The sequence below is a fragment of the Saccopteryx leptura genome, chromosome X (genome assembly GCF_036850995.1).
Source record: "Saccopteryx leptura isolate mSacLep1 chromosome X, mSacLep1_pri_phased_curated, whole genome shotgun sequence".
Classification (NCBI taxonomy): Eukaryota; Metazoa; Chordata; class Mammalia; order Chiroptera; family Emballonuridae; genus Saccopteryx; species Saccopteryx leptura.
Window position 1 is genome coordinate 64,014,638 of NC_089516.1, and position 16,145 is coordinate 64,030,782.

A 16,145-nucleotide genomic window follows, 5' to 3' on the forward strand; every position below is an offset into this window, starting at 1 on the left:
ACAGATTCAGGTATGCAACTCCATAAAACATCATCTGCACACTGCATAGTGCACCCATCGTCCAAGCAAAGACTCTTTCCATCTCCATTTCCCACCCTTTGTCCACCTGTACCTATCCTGTCCATCCCCCTTTCCCCCCTGGCTATCACCACACTGTTGTCTGAGTATATGTGTTATGTGTGTATGTGTGTGTCTGTGTGTGTATTTGTTTAATCCTGTCATCTCCTGTCATCCAGTCCCCCAACCCTCTTCCCCTCTGACAGCTGTCAGTTTATTCCATGTATCTATGTCTTTGTTTCAATTTTGTTTGTCAGTTTAATTTGTTCATTGGATTTCACATATACGTGAAATTGAATGGTACTTGTCTTTCTTTGATTGGCTCATTTCACCTAGCATAATAATCTCCAGATCCATCCATGCTGTTGCAGAAGGTAAGATTTTCTTCTATTCACGGCTGAGTAGTGTTCCAGTGTATAAATGTACCACTGCTTTTTTTTTGGGGGGGGGGGAACTTTTTAATTAAAAAAAAATTTTTTTTTTTTTTTTTTTTTACAGAGGCAGAGAGAGGGATAGACAGGGACAGACAGGAACGGAGAGAGATGAGAAGCATCAATCATTAGTTTTTCATTGAGTGTTGCAACACCTTAGTTGTTCATTGATTGCTTTCTCATATGTGCCTTGACCGTGGGCCTTCAGCAGACCAAGTAACCCCTTGCTGGAGCCAGCAACCTTGGGTTCAAGCTGGTGGGATTTTGCTCAAACCAGATGAGCCCACGCTCAAGCTGGCGACCTCGGGGTCTCGAACCTGGGTCCTCTGCATCCCAGTCTGATGCTCTATCCACTGCGCCACCGCCTGGTCAGGCCCACTGCTTTTTTTAATCCACTCATTTACTGATGGGTACTTGGCCTGTTTCTAGATGTTGACTATTGTAAATAATGGTGCAGTGATCATAGAGGCACATGTATTCTTATGATATATTACCAGAAGTGGAGTAGCTGGGTCAAAAGCCAGTTTCATTTTTTTATTTTTTCAGGAAACTCCATACTGCTTTTCACAGTGGCTGCAGCAGTCTGCATTTCCACCCAACAGTACAGGAGGGTTTCCTTTTCTCAAAATCCTTGCCAACACTTGTTATTTGTAGAGTTATTGATGATAGCCATTCTGACAGGTGTGAGGTGATATCTCATAGTAGTTTTTATTCGCATTTCTTTGATAATTAATGACATTGAACATTTTTTCATATATGTATTTGCTCCCTGTATGTCCTTTTTGGAGAAGTGTCTATTCAGGTTCTTTGCCCATTTCTTAACTGGATTGTTTGTCATCCTGGTGTTGTGTTGTATAAGTTCTTTATGTATTTTGGAGACTTATCAGATGCATCATTGGCAAATATATTCTCCTATTCAGTGGGCCTGTTTTTCATTTTGTTGTAAGTTTTTCTGTGAAAAAGCTTTTTAGTTTGATGTAGTCCCATTTGCTAATTTTTTCCTTTGTTTACCTTGCTCGAGAAGACATATCAGAAAAATATTGCTACAAGAGATGTCTGAGATTTTACTGCCTGCTTTCTTTTAGGATTCTTATGGTTTCATGACCTACACTTAAGACTTTTATCCATTTTAAGTTTATTCTTGTGTATAATGTAACTTGGTGATCTGGTTTCATTTTTTTACATGTACCTATCCAATTTTCCCAGCATTATTTGTTGAAGAGACTATCTTTACTCCACTGCATGCTCCTGCTTTTTGTTTTTGTCAAATACTAATTGACTACAAAGACATTGGTTTATTTCTGGGTTCTTTGTCTGTTCCATTTATCTGTATCCCGGTTCTTATGCCAGTACCAGGCTGTCTTGGTTACAATGGCCTTGTAGTATAGTTTGATCAGGTATTATGATACCTCCAACTTTGTTCTTCTTCAAGATTGCTGAGGCTATTCAGTGTGTTTTTTGGTTCCATATAAATTTTTGGAATATTTGATCTAGCTCTATGAAATGTGTCAATGGTATTTTAATAGGTATTGTGTTGAATTTATAGATTACTTTGTATAGTTTGGACATTTTAATGATGTTAATCCTTCCATTTCATGAACATGGTATATGCTTTCACTTATTTGTATCTTCCTTAATTTCTTTCTTCAGCATCCTATAATTTTCTGAGTACAGGCCATTACCTTGTTGGTTAAATTTATTCTTACATACCTTTTTTTTAAATAGTAAATGGGATTGTTTTCTTAATTTCTCTGTTTGATAGTTCATTTTTTTGTGTATAATAATGCCACCAATTTCTGAATATTAATTTTATATTCTGCTATTTTGCCAAATTTATTTAATAGATCTAGTTTTTTGGTGGAGTCTTTAAGGTTTTCTAGTAACAATATCACATAATCTGTGAATAAAGAGAGTTCTACTTCCTCCTTTGCAACTTGAATGCCTTTTATTTCTTCTTCTTGTCTGATTGCTGGCTAGGACTTCTAGTACTATGTTGAATAAGAGTAGAGAAAGTAGAATCCCTGTCTTGTTCCTGATTTTAGGGAAAACACTTTTAGTTTTTGCCCATTGAGTATGATGTTGGCTGTAGATTTGTCATATATGTTCTTCATTATATTGAGGAATAATCCCTCTAATTCCCACTTTGCTGAGGGTTTTTTATCATAAATGGGTGCTGAATTTTATTAAACGGTTTTTATTTATTTATTTATTTTATTAATTTTAATGAGGTGACATTAATAAATCATGGTACATATGTTCAGAGAAAACACCTCCAGGTTATTTTGACATTTAATTATGTTGCATACCCATCTCCCAAAGTCAAATTGTCTTCCGTCACCTTCTATCTGGTTTTCTTTGTGCCCCTCCCCTACCCCTCTCCCTCCTTATTCTCCCTCCCTCCCCCGGTAACCACCACACTCTTGTCCATGTCTCTTAGTCTCGTTTTTATGTCCCACCTATGTATGGAATCATGCAGTTCTTACTTTTTTCTGATTTACTTATTTAACTCCGTATAATGTTATCAAGATCCATCCATGTTGTTGTAAATGATCCAATGTCATCATTTCTTATGGCTGAGTAGTATTCCATAGTATATATGTACCACCTCTTCTTTATCCAGTCTTCTATTGAAGGGCTTTTTGGTTGTTTCCATGTTTTGGCCACTGTGAACAATGCTGCAATGAACATGGGGCTGCACGTGTCTTTACGTACCAATGTTTTTGAGTTTTGGGGGTATATACCCAGTAGAGGGATTGCTGGGTCATATGGTAGTTCTATTTTTAGTTTTTTGAAGAACCACCATACTTTCTTCCATAATGGTTGTATTACTTTACATTCCCACCAACAGTGGATGAGGATTCCTTTTTCTCCATAGCCTCTCCAACACTTGCTATTACCTGTCTTGTTGATAATAGCTAATCTAACAGGTGTGAAGTGGTATCTCATTGTAGTTTTGATTTACGTTTCTCTGATAACTAATGAAGATGAGCACCTTTTCATATATCTGTTGGCCATTTGTATTTTATCCTGGGAGAAGTGTCTGTTCATGTCCTCTTTCCATTTTTTTATTGGATTGTTTGTTTGTTGTTGAGTCTTATGAGTTCTTTGTATATTTTGGATATTAGGCCCTTATCTGAGTTGTTGTTTGAAAATATCATCTCCCATTTAGTTAGCTTTCTGTTTGTTTTGTTGTCAGTTTCTTTTGCTGTGCAAAAACTTCTTAGTCTGATGTGGTCCCATTCATTTACCTTTGCCTTCACTTCGCTTGCCTTTGGAGTCAAATTCATAAAATACTCTTTAAAACCAAGGTCCATGAGTTTAGTACCTATGTTTTCTTCTTGTACTTTATTATAGTTTCAGGACTTATATTTAGGTCTTTGATCCATTCTGAATTAATTTTTTAGTACAAGGGGGTAAACTGTAGTCGATTTTCATTATTTGCATGTGGCTTTCCAGTATTCCCAGCACCATTTGTTGAAGAGGCTTTTTTTTTTCTCCATTGTGTGTTGTTGGCCCCTTTATTGAAAATTATTTGATCATATATATGTAGTTTTATTTCTGGGCTTTCTATTCTGTTCCATTGGTCTGAGTATCTATTTTTCTGCCAATATCATGTTGTTTTGATTGTCGTGGCCCTATAATATAATTTGAAGTCAGGTATTGTAATGCCCCCAACTTTGTTCTTTTTCCTTAGGATTGATTTGGCTATTTGGGGTTTTTATAGTTTCATATAAATCTGATCGTTTTTTGTTTTATTTCTTTAAAAAATGTCATTGGAATTTTCACGGGAATTGCATTGAATTTGTATATTGCTTTGGGTAATATAGTCATTTTGATTATATTTATTCTTCCTATCCAAGAACAAGGAATATTTTTTCCATTTCATTGTATCTTTTTCGATTTCCCTTAACAATGTTTTTTAGTTTTCATTATATAGGTCCTTTACATTCTTTGTTATGTTTATTCCTAGTTATTTTATTTATTTTTGTTGCAACCATGAAGTGGATTAATTTTTTGTTTGTTTTCTGATGTTTTGTTGTTGGCATATAGGAAGGCAATGGACTTTTTTTTTTTTTCATTTTTCTGAAGCTGGAAACAGGGAGAGATAGTCAGACAGACTCCCGCATGCACCCGACTGGGATCCACCTGGCACGCCCACCATGGGGCGACGCTCTGCCCACCAGGGGGCGATGCTCTGCCCATCCTGGGCGTCGCCATGTTGCAACCAGAGCCACTCTAGCGCCTGGGGCAGAGGCCACAGAGCCATCCCCAGCGCCCGGGCCATCTTTGCTCCAATGGAGCCTTGGCTGCGGGAGGGGAAGAGAGAGACAGAGAGGAAGGCGCGGCGGAGGGGTGGAGAAGCAAATGGGCGCTTCTCCTGTGTGCCCTGGCCGGGAATCGAACCCGGGTCCTCCTCACGTTAGGCCGACGCTCTACCGCTGAGCCAACCAGCCAGGGCCGGCAATGGACTTTTTTATATTAATTTTGTATCCTGCAACCTTACTGTATTGGTTTATTGTTTTTTGTAATCTTTTTGTGAAGTCTTTGGGTTTTCGATGTATAAGATCATATCATTTGCAAAAAGTGAAACCTTTACTTCTTCTTTTCTAATATGAATGCCTTTTATTTCTTTGTCTTGTATGATTGCTTTGGCTAGAACTTCTAGCACCACGTTAAATAAGAGTGGACAACCCTGTCTTGTTCCTGATTTAAGGGGAAAAGTCTTCAGTTTTATACCATTTAATATGATGTTAGCTGATGGTTTATCATAAATGGTCTTTGCCATGATGAGATATTTTCCTTCTATACCCATTTTGTTGAGTGTTTTAAACATAAAGTTGTGTTGTATTTTATCAAATGCCTTTTCTGCATCTATTAAGATTATATGGTTTTTGTTCTTTGTTTTGTTGATATGGTGTATTATGTTAATTGTTTTATGTATGTTGAACCATTCTTGAGATTCTGGGATGAATCCATTTTGATCATGATGTATTATTTTTTTAATATATTGTTGTATTCAATTTGCTAGTATTTTGTTTAGTATTTTAGCATCTGTATTTATTAGAGATATTGGTCTGTAGTTTTCTATTTTTGTGCTGTCCTTTCCAGGTTTTGGTATGAGGGTTATATTGGCCTTATAAAATGTGTTTGGAAGTATTGCTTCTTCTTCAAATTTTTGAAAGGCTTTGAGTAGAATAGGAACCAATTCTTCTTTGAATGTTTGATAGAATTCACTACTATAGCTGTCTGGCCCTAGACTTTTATATTTGGGAAGGTTTTTAATAGTGTTTTCTATTTCCTCCCTGCTTATTGGTCTGTTTAGGCTTTCTGCTTCTTCATGACTCAGTCTAGGAAGATTGTATTGTTCTAGGAATTTATGCATTTCTTCTAGATTGTTGAATTTGGTAGCATATAGTTTTTCATAGTATTCTACAACAATTCTTTCTATATCTATAATATCTGTGGTGATTTCTCCTCTTTCATTTTGGATTTTGTTTATATGAGTCCTTTCTCTTTTTTCCTTGGTGAGTCTTGCCAAGTGTTTGTCAATTTTGTTTATGTTTTCAAAGAACCAGCTCCTTGTTTTATTAATTTTTTATAGTTTTTCTGTTCTCTATTTCATTTATTTCTGCTCTGATTTTTATTATTTCCTTTCTTCAGCTGGTTTTGGGTTGTCTTTGTTCTTCTTTTTCTAGTTCCTTAAGATATGAAGTTAATTGGTTTACTTGGGCTCTCTCTTGTTTGTTCATTTAGGCCTGTAGTGACATGATATTTGATTTCCTTTTCCTTAATGGCATCTGAGGGTGGTTTTGTTAATAAGACTAATGAGAATTAATAAAGAATAAAAAGTAAAAAGAATAAATAAAAATAATTAAAATTATTATTGTTTTTTTTTAGAAAATACTGTGATAAACTGAGAATTATATTTTGCTAAATGATACAAAAACTACCTAGAACAGGGGCCTGAGTTGGGGAGAAGTGACAAAGGGTTAAAAAATGAGGTAAGGACCTACAAAATGCAAAAAAGGAAAAAATTTGGATCAAAAATAAAATAATTTGCTTGTAAATGATGGTCGAATGAGAGATATAGTGAAAGAGATAAGAAGACAAGAAGAAAATGAAAAAAATACTATTGTATTAAGTGGAACAAAAACTACATATAATGGAGAGCCGGGGTTTGGAGGAATACTAATGAGTTAAATAGTGAAGTAAAAAGCACACAAAATGCCAAAAAGAAAAGATTTGATTCCAAAATAAAATAATTTGTTTGTGAGTGAGGATCAAATGAGAGGAAAAGTGAGAGAAAAGAAAAAACTAAAAGAGAAGGAGAAAAATAAAAAGAAAAAGAAGGAAAAAAAGAGAGAGAGTTAAGGTTTTTGGAGTGTAACTCTCATAGAGAGAAAGAAATAAAATTGGAAAATGTAACACCTATGGGTTTGTAGTTCAAGATGAAGGAAAAAGAATAAGACGAGCAGAGGATAAAAGGACCAAGGTGGAAGAAAAAAAAATAAAGATAAGAAAATGAAAGAAATAAAAAAAGTGGAAAAAGTTATAAAGACTGTGGATAATTCTTGAGTTTGAGAGGTTATCTTCTTCATTTTTCTTTCTTCTCCCTCTTCCTGGTTGGTGGCATTGTACTTCAGGCTCTGTCCCTGTGACACACTTAGGTAGAGATTTGAAGTTGATGTGTCGCTATGGCAATGTCATATACTAGGCCTCAGTCTCTTTGGTAGTCGGGGCTTGTTAGCATTTGCAGGCTCTGACAATTGGAGAGTCTGTTTTCCCAGAACCTCTCTCCAAGTCTCTCTTTCCTGAATTAACAGCCTGGTGATCCAGCTATGAGTTGCCCCTGCCACTTTGTTCAGTGTGTGGGTCTTATAGACGCTCCTGGGATAATTTTTCTGCCTCTAGTTGTCAAACTTGTTGAAATTTTGGGGAGAGGTGTTGGGAGCCCTTCTCACAGCACCATTTTTCTGACGTCACTCCGAAAAATGCTTTTTAACATTTTAATTTCTTTGGTTACTAAGACATTTAGGGTAAGAATTACCCTAGAATACTCTTCCCCTTTTCTTGCATAAATATATATTTGATGATAAAGCCTTCTTTTTTCCCCCTTCTAGAACATACAACTAAGAGACTGAATAAACTTTTCTTAAAATTATAATATGTATAACTACATTCTTCCTTCTTTTGGGGGAGTGGTTCCTTTCTGAATTAATATATTTTAAGTATTATTTAGTTCAATAGAATGGCAGCTATAACTCTATTTCTAATATTCTTTTAACACCAACTTTCAAATGTCTTTATCCAAAACAAAAGTGTCTAAATATCCCATTTGATTTTTTTGAGCCCAGAAAAGAAGCAGGAATATTAAAGAAGGTTATAAGAGACCTATTTGTTTATTCAACAATTTCTTGATTCCTGATTTGACATTTGATTTTCAACTCAGTGAGCTGATTTTGATAGATGCTTGGAATGAGATTGATATTTTGATCATACTCTTGAGAAATAAGTATGAATATATAAACATTCACAAGTCAGAAAGGGAAGGGAATGGCATGATTACAAGCACAGAAAGGTAGTTATGTTTAGAGTATAAGATAGATCTGAAGAAATGGTAAAAGGTGAAGCTAGAAAATTGGAATTAGTTTTTTAAGTGCCTGTGTATTATGCTAAGTAGTTTGGAGTTTATTTTGTAGTCAAGGTAAATAGTTAAGAAAATTTTAGACAATTAACTCCAGTGGAAGGAAGATATATTGGATGGAAAAGAAAATTGAGATGGAGGACTACTTAGGAGGTTAGTGAAATATATTTATTTTTAAAAATTTTTTATTAACTTTAATTTATTGTGTTAACATAGGTTCAAGTGTCCCACTCAATATAACACCCTCACCCCCATACCCATGTCCCCTATTATACCCCCTTTTCCCCTTCCCACTTCCCCTAAGTCCCTCCCCTCTATCTTCTGGGATTTGCTGTTCTGTTATCTGTATCTATGTGTTATATACATATATATATATAATTGCACTAATCCCTTCCTCTTCTCTGATCTCATACCTTCATCGCCCTTCCCTCTGACAGCTGTCCCTCTGCTCCTTGTGACCCTACCTCTGCCTCTATTGCATTCCTCAGTTCACCTTGTTCATCAGATTCCACATAAAAGTCAAATCATATGATATTTGTCTTTCTCTGCCTGGCTTATTTCACTTGGCATAGTAATCTTTAGGTCCAAATGGAAATGAAAAAAACCTGGGGTAATAATACTTATATCTGACAAAATAGCCTTTAAACAAAGGCTATAGTAGGGGACAAATAATGTCACTACGTAATGATAACTAGAGCAATCCAACAAGACGATATAGCCATTGTAAATATGTATGTTCCAATATAGGAGCACCTGAATATATAAAGAAGATTTTGATGGCCAAAAAGGGTGAGATTAAAAGCAATATAATACTATTAAGAGATTTTATATCCTACTAACATCAATGAATAGATCACCCAGACAGAAAATCAACAAAGAAACAGCGGCCTTAAATGACACACTATATCAACTGCATTTAATTGATATCTTCAGAACGTTTCACCCCAAAGCAACAGAACATACATTCTTGTCAAGTGCTCATGGGACATTCTCTAGGATAGACCACATGTTAGAACACAAAACAAGTATCAATAATTTTAGAATATTGAAATTATGTCAAGCATCTTCTATGACCATAGTGGCATGAAACTAGAAGCCACCTACAATAGGAAAACTGAAAAAACATTCAAAGAGTTGTAGGCTAAATAATATATTATTAAGTACAGTGGTACCTGGAGATACGAATTTAATTAATTCTGTAACCAAGCTCATAAGTCAGTCAACTCGTGTATCAAACTGCTGATACTGCTCCCATGTACCAACGCACCAACTAGCAGCAGCTTCCGAATCATGACTCGTATTTTCGAATTTTGCTCAGATCTTGAACAAAAATATGCACTGAGTTGCAGTTCATATCTTTAAAAATTTGTATGTTGGTCTGTTTGTATCTCAAAGTACCACTGTAATGAAAAGGTTAACAATGAGATCAAGGAAAAATAAAAAATTTCCTTGAAACAAATGAAAATGAACATACAGCAACTCAAAATCTATAAGACACAATGAGAGGAGTTCTTACAGGTATATGTCATGGAGCAAGGAAAAGCTTAAATAAACAATCTCACCCTACTCCTAAAAGAATTAGAAAAGGAGAAATAAACAAAGCCCAGAACAAGTAGAAAGAAGGAAATAATAAAGATCAGAGCATAAATAAATGACATAGAGGCTAAAAAAAATATTACAAAAAGTCAGTGAAACAAAGAACTGGTTCTTTGAAAAGATATAGAAGATAGCCTGGCCTGTGGTGGCGCAGTGGATAAAGCGTCGACCTAGAACGCTGAGGTTGCCGGTTCAAAACCCTGGGCTTGCCTGGTCAAGGCACATATGGGAGTTGATGCTTCCTGCTCCTCCCTTCCCCTTCTCTCTCTCTCTCACTCTCTCTCCTCTCTAAAGATTAATAATAAAAAAAATTAAAAAAAGGATATGGAAGATAGACAAACTTTTAACCAGACTCATGAAAGAGAGAGAGAGAGAGAGAGAGAGGACCCAAATAAATAAAATTAAAAATCAAGAAGCAAAAGTTATAGCTGACATCACAGAAATACAAAGGATTATAAAAGAAATATTATGAAGATCTATATGACAAAAAAATTGGACAACTTGGTTAAAGTAGATAAATTCCTAGAAACATATTATCTCCAAGAACTAAATCTGGAAGAATCAGAAAACCTGAGCAGATCAATTACAACAGATAAAATGGAAAGTTATTAAAAAATATCAAACAAACAAAAAATCAAACAAAAGTCCTGAACCAGATGGCTTCACAGGTGAATTTTACCAAACATTGAAAGAAGAACTAACACCTCTCTTTCTAAAGCTATTTCAAAAAATTTAAGAGGAGGAAAGACATCCAAGCTTATTTTATGAGGCAAGCATTATCCTACTTCTAAGCCTAAGTGAAAACACTACAAGGAAAGAAAACTATAGGCCCATATCCCTGATGAACATAGATGTTAAAATTCTCAAATATTACCAAACCTTATCTATCAATACATTAAAAAATATCATACATAATGATCAAGTGGGACTTATTCCAGAGAGACAAGCCTGGTACAATAGTCACAAATCCATAAACATGATTCATCACATAAACAAAATGAAGAGTTAAAAGAACCCCATATAATCATATCAATAGATGTAGTAAAAGCATTTGATAAAATCCAGCACCCATTTGATAAAAATTCTGAGCAAAATGGGGATATAGGGCACATATCTCAACATAATAAAGGCCATGTATGACAAACCAAAAGCCAACATCATATTCATTGGGCAAAAATTAAAAGGAATCCCATTAGATCAAGAAGAAGACAATGGTGTCCCCTTTCACTACTTTTATTCCATATAGTACTAGAAGTTCTAGCCAAAGCTATCAGACAAGAAAAAGAAATAAAATGCTCCCAATGAGAGAAGAAGTAAGACTAACATTATCGGATGACACCATGATACAGTACATAGAAAACCCTCAAGTCTCAAACAAAAACTACTAGACCTAATAAAGGAATTCAGCAAGGTGGCAGGATATAAAATTAATATTCAGAATTCAGTGGCATTTTTATACACCAATATTAAAATTTCAGAAAGAGAAATTAAGGAAACAATCCCCTTCACTACTGCAACAACAATAAAAAAAAGTACCTAGGAATAAATTTTACCAAGGAGGTAAATGACTTGTATTCAGAAAACTATAAGACATTGAAAAAAGAAATCAAGGAAGGTATAAACATGTGAAAGCATATACCAAGTTCATGGATAGGAAGAATGAACATCATTAAAATGCCTATATTACCCAAAGCAATTTATAGATTCAATGTAATTCCTATTGAAATACCAATGGCTACTTCACAAATACAGAAAAAATATTCCATAGATTTGTATGAACCCTCCCCCCAAAAGCTTGAATAGCCTCAGCAATTTTGAAAATGAAAAGCAAAGCTGGAGGTATCATACTTCCCAATATCAAGTTACCCTACAAGGCTATTGTAGTAAAAACAGCTTGGTACTGGCATAAGAACAAATATACAGATCAATGGAACAGAAAAGAGAACTCAGAAAAAACCCATGCCTTTATGGTCATTTAATATTTGACAAAGTAGGTAAGAGTATAAAATGAAGGAAAGACAGTTTCTTTAATAAGTGGTGTTGGGAAAATTAGACATATACATGCAAAAATAAAAACAAAAACAAAAAACAAACGAACCAGAAACTAGATTATTAACTTACAACATTCACAAAAACAGACTCAAAGTGGATAAAAGACTTAAATGTAAGTTGTGAGACCATAAAAATCTTGGAAGAAAACATAGACGATAGACTCTCAGATATCTCTCATGGCAATGTTTTTGCCTATATATCTTTGCAGGCAAGTGAAATAAAGGACAAAATAAACAAATGGGATGATATTAAGCTTAAAAGATTTTTGCCTGACCAGGTGATGGTGCAGTGATAGAGCATCCAACTAGAATGCAGAAGACCTAGGTTCAAAACCCCAAGGTGGCCCTGGCCGGTTGGCTCAGCGGTAGAGCGTTGGCCTGGCGTGCAGGAGTCTTGGGATCGATTCCCGGCCAGGGCACACAGGAGAAGCGCCCATCTGCTTCTCCACCTCTCTCCCTCTCCTTCCTCTCTGTCTCTCTCTTCCCCTCCCGCAGCCGAGGCTCCATTGGAGCAAAGATGGCCCGGGCACTGGGGATGGCTCCTTGGCCTCTGCCCCAGGCACTAGAGTGGCTCTGGTCATGGCAGAGCGACGCCCCGGAGGGGCAGAGCATCGCCCCCTGGTGGGCAGAGCGTCGCCCCCTGGTGGGTGTGCTGGGTGGATCCCAGTCGGGTGCATGCGGGAGTCTGTCTGACTGTCTCTCCCAGTTTCTCGCTTCAGAAAAATACAAAAAAACCAAAAAAACAAAACAAACCCAAGGTCACCAGCTTGAGCGCAGGCTCATCTGGTTTCAGCAAGGGTCACCAGCTTGAGCTCAATGTTGCTAGCTTGAGCAAGGGGTCACTCACTCTGCTGTAGCACACCAGTCAAGGCACATGTGAGAAAGCAATTAATGAACAACTAAGGTGCCGCAATGAAGAATTATTGCTTCTCATCTGTCTCCCTTCCTGTCTCTGTCCCTATCTGTCCCTCTCTGTCTCTGTCTCACGCACACACAGAAAAAAGCTTAAAAGGTTTTGCACAGCAAAAGACACCATTAACAAAAATACAAACTACACAATGGTAGAACATGTCTGCAGTTATATCTTATGAGAAATTAAAACCCAAATTCATAAAGAACTTCTAAAACTGAAGGCAAGGAAGGTAAAAAACTCCAATTAAAAAATGGGCAACGGTTGCCCGACCAGATGGTAGCGCAGTGGATAGAGCGTCGAACTGGGATGCGGAGGACCCAGGTTCAAGACCCCGAGGTCGCCAGCTTGAGCGTGGGCTTATCTGGCTTGAGCAAAAAGCTCACCAGCTTGGACCCAAGGTCTCTGGCTCGAACAAGGGGTTACTTGGTCTGCTGAAGGCCCACGGTCAAGGCACATATGAGAAAGCAATCAATGAACAACTAAGGTGTCAAAACGAAAAACTGATGATTGATGCTTCTCATCTCTCTCTGTTCTTGTCTGTCCCTATCTATGCCTCTCTCTGACTCTATCTCTATCCCTGTATAAAAAAAAAAAAAGGGCAACGGGAACAGGCGGAGACCTGCGGCTGAGCATAGGTGTTCTGCCCTGCCCACAGTGCCAAGGCTTGTGGTCCCTGGTGCAGCACACAGCCCCACCCATGGGGGCAAGGCAAAGGCCGAGGCCAGCTGAGGTTTATAGACCCGAGCACATGAACACAGTCTCTCCCTTGAAGGAGCGGTGGAAACCACAGCGACAGCCACAGAGGGCCAGCTCTGGCAACACGCATACCAGAACACCCAAGGCAGTGGCAGAGGGGTTGGCAAGTCTGCAGACAGATCACATGTAGGGAATACAGAGGCCACACCCATTGGCCTCCAGTGGTCACACCCTTCTTATACACAGACAAAATGGGAAGGCAGAGAAATGGAACCAAAATGAATTAAATGAAATCCCCAGAAAAAGACTTGAATGAGTCAGATATAACCAAATTACAGGATGTAGAGTTTAAAATAATGATGCTAGGATGCTCAAAGATCTTAGAACAACAATAGATGGATATAACAAACACCTAAATAAAGAGATAGCAAGTATAAAAAAGGACATTGAAATAATAAAAAATCAGTCAGAAATGACAAAAGTAATATCAGAAATGAAGACCACAGTGGAAGAAATTAAAAGCAGGATGGAATTGCTAATTCAAATCAGCAATTTAGAAGACAAGATAAACAAAGGCATGGAAGTTGAGCAGAAAAAGAAAAGAGACTCAAAATGTCTGAGGAAACTCTAAGAGAGTTCCGTGACAACATGAAGAGAAGTAACATTCGCATCATTGGGGTTCCTGAAGAAGAAGAGAAAGAACAAGGAATAGAGACTTTGTTCAATCAAATCATAGCTGAAAACTTCCCTAAATTGATACAGGAGAAAATCACACAAGTTCAAGAAGCACAGAGAATTCCATTAAAGAGAAACCTAAAGAAATGTACACTGAGACACATCATAATTAAAATACCAAAGCTAAGAGATAAAGAGAAAATATTAAAAGCTGCTAGAGAAAAAAGACTATCACCTACAAAGGAGCCCCCATAAAGATGACATCCAACTTCTCAACAGAAACACTTGAGGCCAGAAAGGAATGGCAAGAAATATTCAAAGTAATGCAGAACAAGAGCCTACAACCAAGACTACTTTATCCAGCAAGGCTATCAATTAAAATTGAAGGAGAAATAAAAAGCTTCCCAGACAAAAGTAAACTGAAGGAATTCATTACAACCAAACCAATGCTACAAGAAATGTTAAGGGGCCTGTAGTATATAGATCAAAGGGGGAAAGGAATATAGGAAAAGATGAATACAGCTGTAAAGAATAAAATGGCAATAAACAACTACATTTCAATAATAACCTTAAATGTAAGTGGATTAAATGATCCAAACAAAAGACATAGGGTAGCGATGTGCATAAGAAAACAGGACCCATACATATGCTGTCTACAAAAAACACACCTTAAAACAAAAGGTACACATAGATTGAAGGTAAAAGGATGGAAAAATATTTCATGCAAATGGAAATGAAAAAAAGCTAGGGTAGCAACACTTCTATCGACAAAATGGACTTTAAAACAAAGGCTATAGTAAGAGATAAAAAAGGTCACTACATAACAATAAAGGGAGCAATCCAACAGGAAGATATAACCATTATAAATATCTACACACCTAATATAGGAGTACCTAAATATATAAAGCAGACTTTGATGAATATAAAGGATGAGATCATCAGCAATACTATAATAGTAGAGGATTTCAATACCCCACTAACATCACTAGATAGATCCTCAAGAAAGAAAAATAACAATAAACAGCAGACTTAAAGGACACACTAAGTCAACTGGATTTAATAGATATTTTCAGAACCTTTTACCCTAAAGCAGCAGAATATACATTCTTTTCAAGTGCTCATGGTACATTCTCTTGAATAGACCACATGTTAGGGCACAAAAGCAGTGTCAACAAATTTAAGAAGATTGAAATTATATCAAGCATTTTCTCTGATCACAATGGCATTAAACTAGAAATCAACCACAACAGAAAAACTGAAAAAATACTCAAACACTTGGAAACTAAATAGCATGTTATTAAATAATGAATGGGTTAACAATGAGATAAAAGAGGAAAGAAAAAGTTCCTAGAAAGAAATGATAATGAGCATATAACAACTCCAAATTTATGGGACACAGCAAAAGCAGTAATGAGAGGGAAGTTCATAGTGTTACAGGAGTATCTTAGGAAGCTAGCAAAATCTCAAATAAACAACTTAACCTTGCATCTAAAAGAACTAGAAAAAGAACAATAAGTAAAGCCCAGAGGTAGTAGAAGGAAGGAAATAATAAAGATCAGAGCAGAAATAAATGACATAGATGCTAAAGAAACAATACAGAGGATCAGTGAAACCAGGAGCTGGTTCTTTGAAAAGGTAAACAGGATAGATGAACCTTAAACCAGACTCACTAAGAAAAAAAGAGAGAAGACTCAAATAAATAAAATTAGAAATGAGAGTGGAGAAATAACAACTGACACAACAGAAATACAAAGGATTTTAATAAAATACTATCAAGAAATGTATGCAAAAAATTAGACAACCTAGATGAAATGGACAAATTCCTTGAAACATAATCTTTTAAAAATCAATCTAGAAGAATCGGAAAACCAAAACAGTCTGATTACAACAAATGAGATAGAAACAGTTATCAAAGAAACTCCCAAGAAACAAAAGCCCTGGGCCAGATGGTTTCACTGGTGAATTCTACCAAATATTGAAAGAACTAACTTATCTTTCTCAAGCTATTTCAAAAAATTCAAGAGGAAGGATGACTTCCAATCTCCTTTTATGAGGCAAGCATAATTCTGATTCCAAAACCA

The 16,145-nt window shown here is 36.4% G+C and overlaps 1 protein-coding gene and 1 non-coding gene across 6 annotated transcripts in view; one reads left to right on the forward strand and one right to left on the reverse strand.

Moving 5' to 3' along the window:
- Positions 1-16,145, forward strand: part of PHKA1 (phosphorylase kinase regulatory subunit alpha 1) — a 158,884-nt gene that overhangs the window by 11,722 nt on the left and 131,017 nt on the right. The gene's annotated exons all lie outside the window — the stretch shown is intronic.
- TRNAV-AAC (transfer RNA valine (anticodon AAC)) lies at positions 4,872-4,947 on the reverse strand. The gene has a single exon. It is a non-coding gene; the product is annotated as a tRNA-Val (tRNA).